General features: G+C 39.4%; 1 protein-coding gene across 1 annotated transcript in view; it reads right to left on the bottom strand.

The window, feature by feature from the left end:
• The window catches only part of ANKRD55 (ankyrin repeat domain 55), a 568,067-nt gene that overhangs the window by 331,320 nt on the left and 218,692 nt on the right, over nt 1-18,055 (bottom strand). Inside the window, exons 6-7 of the mRNA XM_049102766.1 lie at nt 10,600-10,767; nt 9,864-10,065 (exon numbers count right to left, since the gene is read on the bottom strand). The gene's annotated coding sequence lies outside the window, so the exon portion shown is untranslated. The remainder of the gene's footprint in view (nt 1-9,863; nt 10,066-10,599; nt 10,768-18,055) is intronic.

The following is an 18,055-nucleotide window of genomic DNA, read 5'->3' on the forward strand; positions in this document are numbered from 1 at the left end:
GTAAGTAAAGGAACTCTTAAAACAACAAAGAAACGCTGGATAGGGCAGAGGGAAAAGATAGTCTCTATCACACAAGAGCTACATGGGTCCTGGCAGAAAAGGGGATGCCACTTTGGTGGCAAAATGGTCACTCCTATTATTAGAGTTCTCTTAGACACTCGTTAAAATGCATTTTCCTGCGCCCCATTCATACTTACTAATCAGAAACTCTAGGATGGAGTTCAGAAATCTTCAATTTTTAATAGTCTCTCCTGGTCATTCAATCTGAAAACTTTTTTGTCTTCAATCACTAGTTGTTACCTGGCTTCACATGAAAATCACCTCGGCACTTCCCAAAACAGCATGCCTTTGCTTGAGATCTGCAGTTTTTAAGTTCCCTAGGAGATTCTAAAGTAAAGCTAGGATGGAAAAACCATTGTTTTAAAATTTGACACGTCTCAAACTTCAATGTGCATTCAAATCATCTGGGAATCTTGGTAAAATGCAAATTTTGTTGCAGCAGGTCTCGGGTGGTTGTGAGAGCCTACATTTCCAAAAAAATTCCCTGGTGATGCAGATACTGCTGGTCCTCGACAAACTTTGAGCACCAATGCACTACTCCATCACTGATTCTTCACTTTGGCTGATTACAAAGACTCACTTACAGAGACTATATTAGTCTCACTTACAGAGACTATATTAGCTTCCCATGACTGCTGCAACAAACTACCACAAACTTGCTGGCTGACAACAACACAAATTTATTCTTTTACAATCTAAAAGTCAGATCCAAAATCACTTTCACTGGGTCAAATGAACATGTCTGTTTGGCTGTGTTCCACCTGGAGGCTCTAAGGAAAAATCTGCCTCCTTGCCTTATTCCAACCTCAAGAGGCTGCCTATATGTTCTTTGGCTTGTGGCCCTTTCTACCATTTTCAGTCTCTGTTTTTATGTCATTCTCTCTGCTTCTGACGCTTCCTCTTTTAAGGAATTTTGTAATTATATCAAATAATCCAGGATAATCCCCTCATCTCAAGATTCCCAATCACATGTGCAAAGTCTCTTTTGCCATATAAATAACATTCACATACATACCAACTCCTCTCAAACTATTCCAAAAACAGGAAAGAAAACTTCTGAACTTATCCTGAGGCCAGCATTACCCTGATATCAAAACTAAATGAAGACTCCACTAAATAAAGAGAACTATCGGCCAATATCCCTGATGGACATGGATGCAAAAATTCACAATAAGATATTAGCAAATTGGATCCAACAGTACGTTAAAAAAAATCATTCAGCATGATCAGATGGGATTTATTCCTGGGCTACAAGGGGGTTCAAAATTCACAAATCAATCAGTGTGATATACCACATTAATAAAGGAAAGGAGAAGAACCACATGATCATGTCAATAGATGTAGAAAAAGCATTGACAAAGTGCAACATCCATTCATGATAAAAACTCTCATATGTGGAATATAAGAAATAGTGAAAGACTATAAGGGAAAGGAGGGAAACTGAGTGGGGAAAAATTCGAGAGGAAGACAAACCATGAGAGACTCCTAACTCTGGGAAACAAACAAAGGGTTGCAGAAGGGAAGGAAAGTGGGGTGGGGGGCTGGGGTAACTAGGTGATGGGCACTAAGGAGGGCCTTGATGGGATGAGCACTGGGTGTTATACTATATGTTAGCAAACTAAATTTAAATAAAATATTACAAGAAAAACTCTCAACAAAGTAGAGATAAAAATAACATACCTACAAGAATAAAGGCCATACATGAAAAAACTACAGCTAATAGCATCTTCAATGGGGGAAAACTGAGAGCTTTTCCTCCACATTCAAGAACAAAATAGAGATGTCCACACTCACCACTGTTATTTAACATAGTACTGGAAGTCCTAACCTCAGCAATTAGACAACAAAAAGAAATAAAAGGCATCCAAGTTGGCAAGGAAAAGTAAAACTTCCATTATTTGTAAATGACATGATACTGTATATAAAAATCTCCAAAAGACTCCACCAAGAAATTGCTAGACCTAATACATGAATTCAGTAAAGCTGCAGGATATAAAAGCAACATATAGGACTCTGTTGCATTTCTGTACACCAGTAGGGAAGCACAAAAAGAGAAGCTGAGGAATCAATTCCATTTATAATTGCACCAAAAATAATAAGATACTTAGTAATACACCCAACCAAAGAGGTGAAAGATCTATCTGTACTGAAACTATAAAAACTATAAACTATAAAATAATGGTGAAAGAATTTGAAAACTATAAAATAATGGTGAAAGAATTTGAAGATGACACATAGAAATGGAAAGACATCCCATGCTCATGGATTTAAAGAATAAATATCGTTAAAATGTCTATACTGTTCAAAGCCATCTACACACATAATGCGATCCCTATCAAAATACCAACAGCATTTTTCAAACAATCCTAAAATTTGTATGGAACTACAAAAGACCCCTGAATAGTCAAAAGCAACTTTGAAAAAGAAAAGCAAAGCTGGAGGCCTCACATTTCGAGACTTCAAGTTACATTACAAAGCTGTAGTGACCAAAACAATATGGTACTGACACCAAGTTCAATAGAACAGAATAGAAAACCCAGAAATGAACCCATAGCTATATGATCAATTAATCTTCAATAAAGCAGTAAAGAATATTCAATGGGAAAAAGTCTCTTCGCCAAATGATGTTAGGAAAACCAGACAGCTACATACAAAAGAACATAGAAAAGAAATGGGACCACTTTCTTATACCACACACAACAATAAATTAAAAATGGATGAAAGACCACCTAAAATGTGAGCACGAAACCACAAAAATCCTAGAGGAGTACACAGGTGTAACCACTATGACAATGGCCATAGCAATTTCTTTCTACATATGTCTCCTGAGGCAAGGGAAACAAAAGCAAAAATAAACTATTGGGACTTCATCAAAATAAAAAGTTTATGCATAGTGAGGGAAATAATAAACAAACTAAAAGGCAACCTACAGAATGGGAGAAGATATCTGCAAATGACATATCCAGTAAAGGGCTAGTATCCAAAATACAAAGAACTTAGAAAACCCAATACCCAAAAAACGAATAATCCAACTAAAAAATGGGCAGAAGACACAGACATTTCTCCAAAGAAGACATACAAATGGCCACCAGACACATGAAAAGATGCTCAGCATCACTCACCATCAGGGAAATACGAATCAAAACTACAATGAGATACACCTCACACCTGTCAGGCTAAAATCAACAATACAAGAAACAACAGGTGTTGGCAAGGATGTTGAGAAATGGGAACCCTCTTACACTGTTGGTGGCAATGCAAACTGGTGCAACTACTGGAAACGTACAGAGGTTCCTCAAATAGTTAAAAACAGAGCTACCCTACAATCCAGCAATTACACTAAGTATTCACCAAGAGCATACTAAAAACACTACTTCAAAGGGACATATGAATCCCAAATGTTTATAGCAGCAGTGTCTACAATAGCCAAATTACAGAAATAGCCCAAGTGAATGCATCAAGAAGATATGGTACATATATACAATGGAATATTACTCAGCAATAGAAAAATGGAATCTTGCTATTTGCAACAGCATTGATGAAGCTAGAGAGTATTATGCTATGTGAAATAAATCAGAGAAAGACAAATTCCATATTATTTCACTCATATATGGAATTTAAGAAACAAAACAAATGAGCAAATGGGAAAAAAGAGAAAAAGGCAAACCAAGAAACAGATTCTTAACTGTAGAGAACAAACAGAATTACCAGAGGGAGGGTGGGTAGGAAATGGTTAATTAAGGAGGGCACCTTTGTGATGAGCGCCAGGTGTTTTATGAAGTATTGTATCACTACATTTTACACTGGAAATTAATATTACGCTGGATTTAACTAACTGGAATTTAAATAAAAAATAAAATAAAATAATAAAATTACATTCACAGGCTCCAGGGATTAATATGTAGATATCTTTTAGGGGTTGGCAGGCATTATGCAGGCTATGATAGAAGATTTTTTTGTTTTTAATTCTGAAGCCTGGACCTTACAGTAAAGATTCTCATGTGTTTGGTTTAGGAATGAGGCCAAGGCGTAGGCTATTAAAAGGTGAAGATGGTGATGCAGAGGAGTTTTGACAAACACCATTCCAGGTGGGCCAGCGTGTGCTGCTGCTGGGCCTTCCATCTCTCTTTGCCACTGATTACTCCTTGGATTTCCACTCAAAGACCATGACACATAAACCTAGGCCTTGAAGGTAAGGCAAGGAAGGCAAATTTTAGTTATTCCTCCTCCTCAGGAGGCCTTTGCAACTAGAAGTCAGATTCCTGCCCTTTGTCCCAGGAAATAAAGACATGGGGTTGACTCAATGCTTTTTCCTGAACAGGTCTTGCATGTTGGTGAGTTTCTTTTTAATTTGGCATTTATGGTATTCCCAGCCACTTCTCAACCCTTCTAATTACAACCCAGATCTCACTCCATTTTTTCAGCTAGGGTTTAAAAGCTAAGAATTCTCTTGAAGCAGCCAACTATTAAAATTTCATAGCCTTTTACAAAATATCAGTTGACAGAGGTTATTATGAAATACTGCCTAGTATAATTAAAATTACACTGCAATTGTCAACACCCATGAGTCAAGAACACTGTGTGAAGTGATAGTTAGGATCGCACAGTCTGTTCCCTAGCTGGCTAACCAGGCCTGGGACTTTCCTAATCTATCTCTAAAACCTGAGGGCCTTGCCATCAGCTACAAGGTGCAAAGGCCAGCCACTCCACCAGAAATTGAGCTGGTCCCACTTGTGACTTATGCTGTAGTGTTCACATCCAACAGTAATGCTAGCTGTCTACTATACCTTCCTGGTGGACTTCAGGAACAGCTTTGAACAGGGGCCAGGTGTTCCATTTCTCCTTTATGACTTCTGCTACAGTGATGAAAACAAGCCTTTGTTTGTGACACTCAGCATGACTGTGTCTGAGATGAGCATGGTCTTGACTGTCATCCTTGAGAATATCCTATCTTTAGCCTCCTATTACCACCAAAGTTCTCCAAGAAGGGTGTCTGGATATTTCAAATCCCCCAATACTGTAGACTAACTTAAGCTGCCATCCTCACCTCTATTCTCTTGAAGATCACCAATCCTATCCTTTTGGCTGACTCCCATTATCTATTTTCTATCCATACTCTCTCTTTAAGCTCTGTTTTCAGTTTCATGCTGTTGACCTTTGCAAAATGAAATCCAAATTTCATTTTGAGGGCCTACAGCAGCATCTGGGCCCTGCCTACACTTCTAGTTTTATCTCACATGCTTTTCCTCCTCAGTCTCTAGTCTTCAGTCTCCCTGGCTACCTGCCAGCACTTCCAGCCTTCCGGGCTCTTCTTCCCTCTGACAGGAGGCTTACTCCACCCTTTTCATACAGCCAAGTTCTTCTTGCTGCTCATAATCAGCTGAAATGACACCTGGTAAAAGAGGTCTTCCCTAATCCCTCTAAAAGGACAAGTCATGGACTCTTAATATCGACTATCACAGCATCCACCTTATCTTCTTCATCAATGGCATTATTTGAAGTTACTGATTAGTTTATTTATTCACTTGCTCCATTTGTTTTTTCCAGGAGATGGTGAATTCCATGAGGGTAAGGAACATATCTTTCTTGTTTATCAAATAAGATCTAGCAACAGAAGCTGAATATATAGACTTATTGATTAGCCCACTCTGTATCACTTCTCCTCCCTTGGCTCTGAGGTGTTTTATTCTTCTGTTCTTCCCTTGAAATTCCTTCCCTTCATCTGTCTCCTTTGCCATTTCTTAAGATTTACCCTCAGCCCCCACTCTTCTCAGGAACTTGGTTCATTCATGAACAACTTCCTCTTCAGCTCTGAGAGACACATCTTGATCCCACTACTCCCTAGTGGCTGACATTCAGCTCTCAGTGTCTCCATTTTGTTGTGCTGGACATTTCTATCAGGGTGGTCAGCTTTTCCCCTAAATTAGCTTTTCTCCTGACTTCCTTATTTCTCCTCATGCTGTCTCCACCTCTTTGGTCATTTAGGCCAGAAAGCTCAGCATCATTTCTAATTTCCATCCTCTACCTCCATCCAATTAGATAAAGGGCAGCACAATAGCTACCCATTTACCTCTGCCACCGCTCCTGTTCAGATCCACATCACCTATTCCCCGTACTATAGAAATCGCCACTGAACTGATTCCCAGCAACAGCTTCTCTGCATCATGATTTATCATTCTGTAACTGGATTAATCAACATGAACTCACCTTCACTGTATGACTCCAAATCTCAAAAACTTTCAGTGGCTCCCCACTGACTGCAGTAAAGTCCAAACTCTTTGGCCTGACGATCAGGCCCCAGGTTCCCTTTCTCACTGGCTATTACTGCCCTATCTGCAGTTTCCTTGTTCTTATTAGACAGTGTAGCTTCCCATTTCTATTTCTCATTCCGTCTCCAAATTCTCCCACCTCTAATTCTTTGCTTTTCTCATTTTCTTCATCTAAAATGCCCTCTTCCATCTTCTCCTGACAGACTATTTCAAGAGGCACTTCTAAGGCTACCTTGTCAATAACAATTATTTTTCCTGATTCTGTACAGCAAAGGTGATTACCTCCACCTCCTGACTGGCACGGCTACCTTCTATGCCACATTTCTGTGAATACTAGTTATTTGAATACCTGTGTCTCTTTGGGACTATATTTACATTTTTGAGCATTAAAAAAAGCAATGACTTAAATATCATCACTCCTCTAATACACATGTGCATACACACACACACACACACACACACACACACACAGAGGCATGTTGAGAGTCCTTAATAAGAACTGTAAATAATAACCATCCTCAAAATAGTCTATAGAGAACTTACTGTCACACAAGAAAGGATGGAGCAAGTTTACATTATACGGATGTCAGAGTAATGCTGTGGTTTATTCTCTATAGAGCTTGGACTTCTAATCCTAAACTAAACTAAACCCTAAAAAGCCCATGTGATCATTTCTCCAACCATGATTTTACTACTAAATTCACCCTGAGATGAATTTATGGAAATAAGCCAGTCTAGATCTAGAAGAAAATACACTGTTTACCTAAGAGGTTAGACACAAAGCCTGAGTGAGCACAGCCTTCATCAGTACTGACCCAGTGAGGTTGTATAGGCAGCATGACATGGAGTGTTTGCCAGAGGAAGCTGAGGACTTTCATCAGCAACAAATGTTTCTCTCACCTCTGAACTCATGTGGCACTTTTCATCATTCATCTTTAGGAAGCTTAAACAGAGGACATGTCAAATAATCAGTGTTGTCCCCACTGGCTAGTGCTCACCTGATACATAATGGACGCTCAATATTTCCTTGAAGAAAGAAAGAATGAATGAACTTCTCTACCCCTTCCCACCTGGCAAAGTCCATATATTCTAATAATATAAGATACATCTTTTCTTCCCACTAGTGACATCCCACCTGCAGCCACTACTGCTCACTTGGAAGTTCTAACCAGGGACCTGGCATTATAAGGCTCTTGCTCCACATAAAAAGTTTCTCTCGACCTAAAGTTCTGTATGGGGGGTAATGAAAAGAGAAAAGAATTTAAAATCAAAGTGACCTAGTGCTACGTCCCAGTTCTGTGACCTTAGATCTATGTTGTCCAAAATGGTAGTCACTGGCCACATTGACTATTTAGATCTAAATTAATTAAAATTAGATAAAATTAAAAATTTACTTCCTCAGTAGCATGAGCCACATTTAGGTGCTCAATAGCCACATGAGTTTAGTGGTTTCCATAATGGACAGAGTAAAGAGAATATTTCTTACGTTGCTAAAAGTTCTATTGGATAGAACTCCCACTGACAAGTCACTTAACTTCTTTGGAGCCTCAATTTGCTTATTTTTGAGCAGCAATTTAGTGGGACTAGATGGCACCTCACACTCTTTATTCCTCTAAAAATTTTGGAAAGTCTAGATTCTAGGACTGTTTCTTTTGAAGCTCTAGAATACAGCTGGTTTGGAATGGAATGGAATGGAATGGAATGGAATGGAATGGAATAGAAAGAATAGAATAGAATAGAATAGAATAGAATAGAATAGAATAGAATAGAATAGAATAGAATAGAATAGAAAAAATGGCCTGAGAATAAGGGCAAAAGGAGTTTAACCAACCAACAAGCTCAGGGCAAGCCTTGGGGAAAGTGGAGAAGCTGGCTTTGGTGAAGTGCCTTGCAGCTTGCACCTCTCTCAAACCTATTCTCAGATTCAAAAATTAGATTCAGCTCTTTGGACCTGCTCTCTGCTAGGAGACAGCTGGCTAATCTGATCAACTAAATACCACTGCATTTTAGCATTGATGCCTAAAGGGTCCAAAGTCACTGCTCATATGCTGCAGGGCATGAGCAAAAGGCAGATTTAGCAGAGCTCAGAGCTAGCCCTTAATCAGTTACTGCCCATCTATGTAACTTTTGATGAATCACATGATAGGGTACAATTTACTTATGTATAACATTATGCAAGTCTATGGACTCCAAGGACATCCCCAAATCCAAGATTCCAGATTGTAGCATTAGATTTTCCAAACAAACAATAGGCCCATAGGGAAGTTGCATTTTGAAGGTAGAAGGAAAAATTTGCACTGGCTTTAGGAGAGATTAGCTAGGTTGTCCATGGAGAAATGGGGTGAGGAAAAAAGGGGTATTCTCCTTTCTGAAGCCTTAGGCTAGGTACTACAAAACAATCTGTCTTTGTTTCTGGTTGAGCTCCCTCCTGGTGATGAGTCATATGGCGGAAAAGGTGTGTTGGGTGCCTGCCTGCCATGTCTGGTTAATGCAACTCCTTATATGGTATTTGTTTTTCTGACAGGTGACATGTTCCTGGACATGGAGCTTACTTTAAGGCAGTTCTTCAGGTGACACTCAGAGAATGTCTGTCTTCTTTTATTTAGTTTCACAAATAGCCTTTCACTGGAAGTTTCCTTCTGGACATGTCCAGCTGCCAGAGCTCTTAGCACCACCAAAGTAGCTCAGATTTAGGGACCAAAGCTAGGGTCCCTTCCTCTCCCATAAACAGGCTCATGTTCTCTGAGAAGAAAGCATTATGAAGGTGGGAGTGTTTTCTATTTCATGTGTAAGGGCCAGTTATGGTGATGACCATGTTATGTTTCTTGCCACGCTGTCTCTAAGCCTTACAACTGACCTGCAAGGTAGGCATTATTACCTTCCCTACTTTACAATTGAGGGGAGTGAGGGTAAATAACTGACCTAAGGCTACTCAAGCAGACATGGCTGACCCAAGACTAGAACCAGTTCTAGGAGGCTTCAGTACCCATGATCTGGCTCCCAAAATACTGGAACCCTAATAGATGAGTGTAAGGTCTAGCCATTGGAAAGTTTGAGGAAAAGCCTATCAAAGGAATATATTAATTTCTTATGGCTGCTGTAACAAATTAAACAAATTTAGTGACTTAACAATACCAATTTATTCCCTTAGAGTTTTAGAAGCTAGAAGTCTGAAATCAGTTTCACTGAGTTAAAGTGTGGATAGAGTCAGTTTCTTCTGGAGGTTGGAGAATGAGAATCCATTTGTCTGCCTTTTCCAGCTGCATTCCTTCTGTACCTCACTTTAACCTCCTGCTTCAGTCCACAACATCTCCTGCTTGCTCCTCTGACCATCTTGCTGCCCTCTCATAAGTGCCGTTATGGCACATGTAGGGGTTATTCAGATAATCTCTTCCTCACCAGGTCCTTAATTTAATCGTATCTCCAAAGTCTCTTTTGCCAGATAAGGGAACACATTCACAAGTTGTAGGGATGAAGACATGGACATCTTTGTGGGGGGCATTTATTCACTACCACAGAGAATTTTTCATTTACCTTCACAACTAGGAATAGTTGCTGGAAGTACTTTTCGGTTTTGTCCTTCAACTCTGTTCAGTCTTTTTTGTCTCCCCTTGGATGGGAAGCAAGTCAAAACAGGTCCCAGAGGTCATGAGGGGGTAAGTAGAAAAGACCCTGGTATAGAGGTTGTGAGTAGATGCACTCAGGTCTCTTCTTGCTCTTGTGTACCACATTCTCCCTGGGGAGGAAGTAGCAGTAGAGTAGGAGGTCAGTATTATCAAGCAGTGGAGGGTAAATATATTATCTTTGTCCACCTGGAAAGACTTCTCACATGGAGGAGGCCCCATTTCCTCCAAACTGTCCCCTATCTCACACTCTGACCTGGAAAAAGATCTATTTGCTTTATCTACCTAGTGTCCCACTGCACTTGGACAATGTCCAGTTTCCTTCTGTGATCTACTCAAAGTCCCACAAGATGAAACTCCTGCCCACATTTCCCACCTCAATTCATTATCTATTCCCCTCCCATCCACTGTGTTCCAATTACATTGGCATGGTTGACAAACAGGAATGTTCATGATTTCAGCAGAACCAACCACTGTTTTTTCTAGTATTGCTTGATGATAGGACATGTCTGCAGTGGTTCAATTAGTCAACTTACATTAGAGTTGTGGTTTCTATAATGTATAGGCTTTCCTTGAAAACAGAAATCTTATCTTAGCAACCAGCCCCCTAACAGAATTAAAAAATATATATTTATGTGAACTAATACCTTTAGGCCACTCAAGTAGTAGCTAGAGAATATTTGAAAGTCTTCTTCCTTCAGAAACTAATGTATATCTTGCTAAACAATTTTTTCATCGTTATTCAATACAGTGTGTCGTCAGAGGGTGGATAATAATAATAATAATAATCTTCACTTTATAGATGGGAAGACAATCTAAAAAAAAGAAAGTCAAACCATTTTTAAATGACAGTCTTAAGAACCCATTCTTTCTGATTCAGAGTAGACTACTTTTCCCCTCATGTGCTAGGGCTCAAAGGCTTGAAGATAAATTCATATGGTACACTATAAAAAACAAAAGCAAATAGAAAGGTCCATAAAATGATAAGCAACACAAATTGGCTGTTAATTGGATGTTACTTAAACACAACTAAAAAAATATATATCACTGTAGGGTTTGGCTTGGCTGAGAGAGGTAGAAGTCAGAGAATGAGAACTTCCCATAGAATCCCAGCCTACTTGACCTACTATTTTCTGCCCATATGTGCCCTGCACCCTTCATCCGCTTCCTGACAGTTTACTTACTTCCTTTCCAACTCCTCACTCTGACTTTGAGGTGAGGAGGCAGCAGCTGAGGCCACTAGGAAATGGGATGGGCAGAAGGGTTCCTAAAACTGTCTTCTCTCCATGCTCTACCCAGTCCTGACAGCCTTCTAAAAGCAATTGATTAATCTTGGCCACGTAGTCCCTGGAATGCCAAAAGCTAGCTGGCAAGAACAGAGGCTCTTCTTCCAGGGCTTTCAATGGGACAAGCCTTCCTAAAATATTTTCAGGGGTGCCTGAATGTAAATTTTAAAACCAGGACCAGTAGCCAAATGCTATGTTTTCTGTTTCTAATGCTTAGATCATATAGGGGAACATGAACTCTGCTTTTGAACCAACAGGCTCCAAGCCCTACACCATCTTAGGCAGGTCAAAACTTACTAAGCCTTATTTTTTTAAATCTGTGTAACTAGAAGAATAGTAAAGATGAGTTAAGCTAAATGTAGAATTCAGAGCAGTTTTTTCAGTAAGCTAGAGTTATAGGATTCATCATGTCCACCATCTTGAATACAGTAATGTTCACTAGATATCTGTTCAATAATTGAATAAATGATACATAAAATCAGGATAAATCATGTCATCAACATTGCACACATGAACTCAAGTCCTGGCATTCTATTCTCCCTTCTCAGGAATAACTTTAATTTTCAGGACCCAGGTAAATGCTCACTGTGGGGATGATGTGTATTAGCAGTCAGTCTCACTAACCTTGCAGGAGGATCCAGCAGCCCTTTTTCTAACCAGGCTACAATCATTAATAGATATCAACCAATATGTAAAAAAATAGTTTTGAATAAAAGAATACCAGTAGTAAGAATATTACTCCACTAAAACTTTGTTTTCAGGGTGCCCAGGGGGCTCAGTCAGTTAAGCATCTGCCTTTTAGCTCAGGTCATGATCCTGGCATCCTGGAATCAAGCCCCACATCAGGCTCCCTGTTTCATGGGGAGTCTGCTTCTCCCTCTCCCTCTGCCCCTCCACCTTGCTCATGTGCTCGCTCTCTCAAATAAATAAAATCTTTTTTAAAATTCTCTTTCCTTTTAATGTATTTATATATATATATTCACATACGTATGTGAGTATAGCATACTGAATTTAATGCTATATAGTTCCTATTGTGGATTGTAATCCAAAAACTTTAAGAGACACTATTTTTGAATGGGCACAGCTTTTTCCCAATTTTCAAAGAGCAATAGTTACTACTGATTGTCTATTTTCCTGACTTTTTGGTTGTGTACTTTGACAAGAGGAAACAGCAACAGTGAGTGTGAATATAAGAACTCAGGGTTTGGGGAAGATTCATGTGCTCAAGCTGCCTTACCTAGGTTAGTAACCACATCCCTTCTTTAGGGAGCAGTGTTAATGGTACATTTAAACTAGTAGAACCACTGAGTGACTGATGCTTAGGCAATTAATGTCAGTGGGGATATGGTCAATGACTGCTTGCTGGCACTGCCACTGTTCATGTGTATGGCATAGGTTGGACTTCAGAGAAAGATCACAGAACACAATGTTCTCTTACATTCCTTGCCTGGCAAACTACATCTCCAGTTCAGCTCCTGACATTTCCTGAGCTGTGTAGGAATGCTTACTATGCACAAGGAAAGGCTCAAAGCAGCAAGAAAAAAACCTGTGGTGGAGCTAGAAAGCAGGCAAGCATTGGGTGATTACCTATCCTTTGCAGGAAATTAATGACCTTTCCTGGTAATGCCCATAATTATTCCATGCAGTACCCTATTTCACAGATAAGTATTTGTGCTGGTTTGCATTAGATAGACCTGAGAGAATAATAATAACACCCATCTTTCTGGGATTATAGAGAAGGCTAATTAAGTTAATATGAAGTTCAGGGTAGTTTGATGATGACAAAAGATGAGCAGCTTTCTCAGGGTAAAGCAGTAGGGCTCAGGAGAAACAGCAATGGCCCAGGAGTCAGAAGGCCTACCATGAAATCCCACTAACCAAATTGTCTCTATTACATACCATAACCTCTCTGAGTTTCAGTGTCCTCATCTGTGAAATGAAAGAATTAGTACAGGTCATGGGCCAAAGCTAGGAGAGGATGCATTATTTAAATCAAATTAAGGGGGCACCTGGGCAGCTCAGTTGTTTGGGCCTCTGACTCTCAATCTGAGCTCAGGTCATGATCACAGGGTGGTAGACTCAAGGGCTTCTTTGGGCTCTGCCCTCAGCAGGGAGTCTACTTCTCTCCTCCCTGTCTGCCCTCCTCCCCCATGCACATGCTCTTTCTCTCTCAAAAATAAGTAAATATTTAAAAAATAACTAAATAAAATTAAATTGTTTATTTGCTGAAAAATTTTACATCAAGGTACAAAATAGAAAACCCATCAAAATGAGGCAACTCTGACTAAAGCAAAATGGAGTCTAACCCCACCTACATTACTTCTATGGTACACAAAATTCTAAGATGGTCCCTAAGATTCTCAGACCTACTACATACACTTTCTCCTAGTTATTCAGTCAAACATGAACCTGAGTATTGTGTAAAGGAATTCTGAGAATATATTTAAGATTCCAAATCCATCAAACTCAAGGGAAATAATTTGAATGGGCCTGACCTAATGATATGAAACCTTCAAGAGTGAGTTTGTTCTGGTTGATGGCCAAAGAGGAAGATAGAGACCTGAAGCACAAGAAAGATTCAACACATCATGGATGGCTTGAAGACAGGGAGGTCATATGACAAGGAATACTGGTAGCCTCTATGAGCTGAGATTAGCCCCCCTGATAGTCAGCAAGGAAATGGGAGCTCAGTCCAAAGACTGTAAACAGAGTGAATTTGAAAATGGACTTTTTTCCAGAGCCCCCAGGGATCTCAGCCCAGTCAACACACTCATTTAGCCTGTGACACCCTAAACAGAGAACTCACTCATGCCATGCCAGACTTCTGACCTACAGAACCTTGAGCTACTAAAATGGACATTGTTCTAAGCTGTTAAATATATGGTAATTTGTCACATGACAACAGAATTCTAATACACTCCCCTCATCCTATGGTGGCTGACAAAGACCTTCATAGAAGGCCATCTACTTAGGAGCCCTTTGGAGACCTCTGAACTGGATTGTCCCTACATCTCTCCTAGCTCGAAGTTCCTATAATTCCCCCATACTACTGCATTCTGAGAGCATCTTTACAGAAATCATATTTGAAGCTGTGAGCTATAAGAAATCTTCATATTTTTTGGTTTAGTGATTAGGAACCATTGGAAAGAAGAGTGAATTGCTAAGCAGTAACTAACTGCATAAACATGGAGTAGGGAAATAAACATTTTTCAGGATTTGTATAGCTGATGATAATGAAAACATTGGTACTCCATAGAAGCAACTTACATATACACCTGGGTAGGCAGCTGACTATAGGAGTTAATTTACCTTCTACCTAAATATGTAATCTGAAAGTGCCAGAGGAGTTTCTCCTTTGTTATCCTGGTCATCTCATGAAGGTATTACATTGAGAGAGAGAGGAGTTGGCCCAACTAGGCCACTCACACACAGCAAGAATGAGAAGAACTTGGCCTAGGAAGCTGGTGGAGTCCATCTGTATCCGTTGGGTTGTTCCCTTTGAATGTTTTCTGATGCAAAGGAGGAAATTCATGAGTGACTTTAAATCTCACCAGTGTTCCAATGAAAACAGGAATATTGCCTGTGGAAACACTTCCTGACTTGGAAAAATAGTTATGACCTCTAAGACCCTAGTTATCATCATCACGTCTGAATACTCCTTTTGGTGGAACTCCCCTTTATCAATATGGAGAGACAGCATAATAGTAAGGGACAGAAACTTGGGTTTCAATCTTAGCTCTGCATTTAACTAGCTGTATGTCTTAGATAAGTTACATGTTTTTGAGCTTCAGTTTCCTCATCCACAGGAATGAAGAAGAGTGCCTAAGTAACAGCATTTAATTTATAAGTTCTATTGAAAATTACACAATATAACATACACAAAGGATCTCATACAGTAATCAATAAATATCAATATGGTAGGAGTAGTTATATTTTTATTATAATTCTTCCTTGAACACTTTCCATATGCAAGCTCTCCTGGAATCACTTCTTCCCTTTTGGGAAAAATTATCATCCTGCCCTTGGCCTTGTACTCATTCCTGCAGAATTTATAGAATGCCTATAATATAGCTAGGACTCTCCTAATAGCCAACATCAATGACCTATAAAAAATAATCATTATTCTCTAGCAATAATTCTCCAGTATGTTAAGAACTGAAAGGTTCTGTTGTAGCAATAAAGTTGAGAAGTTTCTGTAGGTAAAGAGAGACTGCTTTAGAAAGCCTTGACTATCACAATTGAGTGACAAGAACTTAGCAGTTAAAATAGCTAACAGAAAGCCACTTATATTGTTTAAAAAATAGAGCATGGTAGGTGGAGAGTGTTCTTTGATGACTAATCTCAGGACTCTGCAGCAGCATGCTAGGTGCTCTACTGGGAAGAGTGAAGGCAAGGAGGTAGGGGGAGGTTGCTCTCAAATGCCTTCCAACAAAGGTGAAGGCCTTTTCTAGGGCAGAGCTTCTCAAACTGCAATGTGCACTAAAACCCCCTGGGAATTTTGTAAAAATGAATATCTTGATTGAATGTCTGCATGGAATATCTCCCAAGTGATGCTGATGCAATTGGTCAGGGACTACACTTTGAGTAAACAGGACTTAGATTCCAAGAATCACAGTAGAAATGGAGAGAAAGAGGTGTACACATCAAAGGAAGATTTGATAGAAGTTAGCATTTGATGAAATACCAATACATGCTACAACATGGATGAACTTCCAAAACATTGTGTTCAGAAAGAAGCCAGACACAAAAGAATACACATTATATGATTCCATTTACATGAAATGTACAGTAAAAGCAAATGTATAAAGACAGAGAGTAAATTAGTAGTTGTCTAGGCCAAAGAGAAGAAGAGATGGCATGAGGCTTTTTAGGAGCTGATAGAAATGTTCCAAAATTAGATAGCAGTGACAGTTGTACAACTTTACACATGCACTAAAAATAATGGAATTGTGTCTTAAAATAGGTGAACTTTATGGTATGCAAATAAAGCTATTAATTTAAAAATATTTAGGGGATCCCTGGGTGGCGCAGTGGTTTAGCGCCTGCCTTTGGCCCAGGGCGCGATCCTGGAGACCTGGGATCGAGTCCCACATCGGGCTCCCGGTGCATGGAGCCTGCTTCTCCCTCTGCCTATGTCTCTGCCTCTCTCTCTCATTCTGTGTGACTATCATAAATAAATAAAAATTAAAAAATTTTTTAATTTAAAAATATTTAATAGACAAGTTTGTGTTTGAAGCATAGAAAATAACAGAAAGGATACAATACAAGAAAAAACTAGTATGTTAAACCTATGCCACAGAAAGGCTAGTCCCTACTCTCTCTTGTAGCAAGTGTGGAGGGGGCTCAGACCTGAGCTCAAAGGTAACTAGGTATTTTAGACACAAAGCTAAGAAAATCCTTTTAATGGCCCCAAGTCATACCTTGGTTAGAACTACCTTCACTGCAGGGTAATAATCTGGAACGTATCAAGGAAAAAGACATAAATCATTGGATAATTAATGTAATAATATAAATCAATAGCTTATCCATTAATTTTTAAATACTTATTCTATATCCAGATCCTAGTAATATCTGTCAGATTGGAAAACCATGTATCTTGAGGTTTCCAAGCAGAAAATTGTACACAGAAATTGCATTGCTTTTATCACAATCTGTATATTCTAAACCTTAAGATTCTAGATCAGTATGGTCCTGGGACCAGCAGCATCAATATCACCTGAGAATTTGTTAGAAATACAAATTCTTGGTCTCCTTTCTAGACTTGGAGAATGAGAAACCAAGGATGGGGCCTAGCAATGTGTTTTAATAAGCCTTCCAGGTGATTGTTTACCTGTTAATGTTTGAGAACCACTCTCCTAATAAGTACATTTATCAGCTGCACTTGGGAGATATATCAATTCAAAGACTAAAGCTACAGTGCTATAAATGCAGAAGTTATGGCATATATGAAGCATGAGGGAAACATTTCTATCTTTCCCCATGTATGCCAGTCACCACTGATCAATCCTTGGACAATGAGCAAGGGCAGCAGAAGCCTTGAAATAGTCTTTCTGTTTAAAAGTCTGGGAGGAGACAGTTCCACCAGATGCCCTGTACTAACATGAGATTGGGTGAGGGAGGCTAAAGTAGAAGGTAAGAACCTGATATGGTGTCACTGATTCTCCCAGTCTTAGGTGGCATTTAGGAGATTCAGAATGTCCTATTGCCCAAAGGGTGGACATATACTAAAAAACTGGTGGAACAAACAAAGCCTGGAGTTCAAAGAAATAAATTCACAAATTTCCAGTACCTCAAAACCAGAATTAATGGCAAAGTGTCAGATGTTAACATGAGGTCTCAAAAGTCCAGTGGAATCACCCATGTCTGTTAGAAACCAATGTAGGTTGCCAGGTGGCCAGAAAGGATAAGGCATATCTCAGGAGAGGTCAGAAAGGACCTAGAGGACTGCTCAAACCAAGGAACCATCTCCCAATGGCCATGTTCAAGAAGAGTAAGCTTCCTTCTACCAAAAGTCATGTAGGGGAAGGAAAGCTAGAAGGGGATTTCCTTGAGAAGAGAGAGAGGGTCCAGATAAGGAATTTGAACTCTGACACACCCCAGGATTTACCCAAAACAGACAGATGTAAACTGGAAGAGATTGGGTTATCTGTGAGACTGTAAGCTAGATAGCAATTTTAGATCAATTACAAGAAATAAAGTTAAAATTCTTTGGCAAGCATCTGATTTACAGCTGTTCATAAAGCTACCTATTGAAAGGTATGGATTCAAAAACTTTTATTCTTGGATGAGTGCCCCCTGGCCCAGCTAAAACAAATAG

The sequence above is a fragment of the Canis lupus genome, chromosome 2 (assembly GCF_003254725.2).
Source record: "Canis lupus dingo isolate Sandy chromosome 2, ASM325472v2, whole genome shotgun sequence".
NCBI lineage: Eukaryota > Metazoa > Chordata > Mammalia > Carnivora > Canidae > Canis > Canis lupus.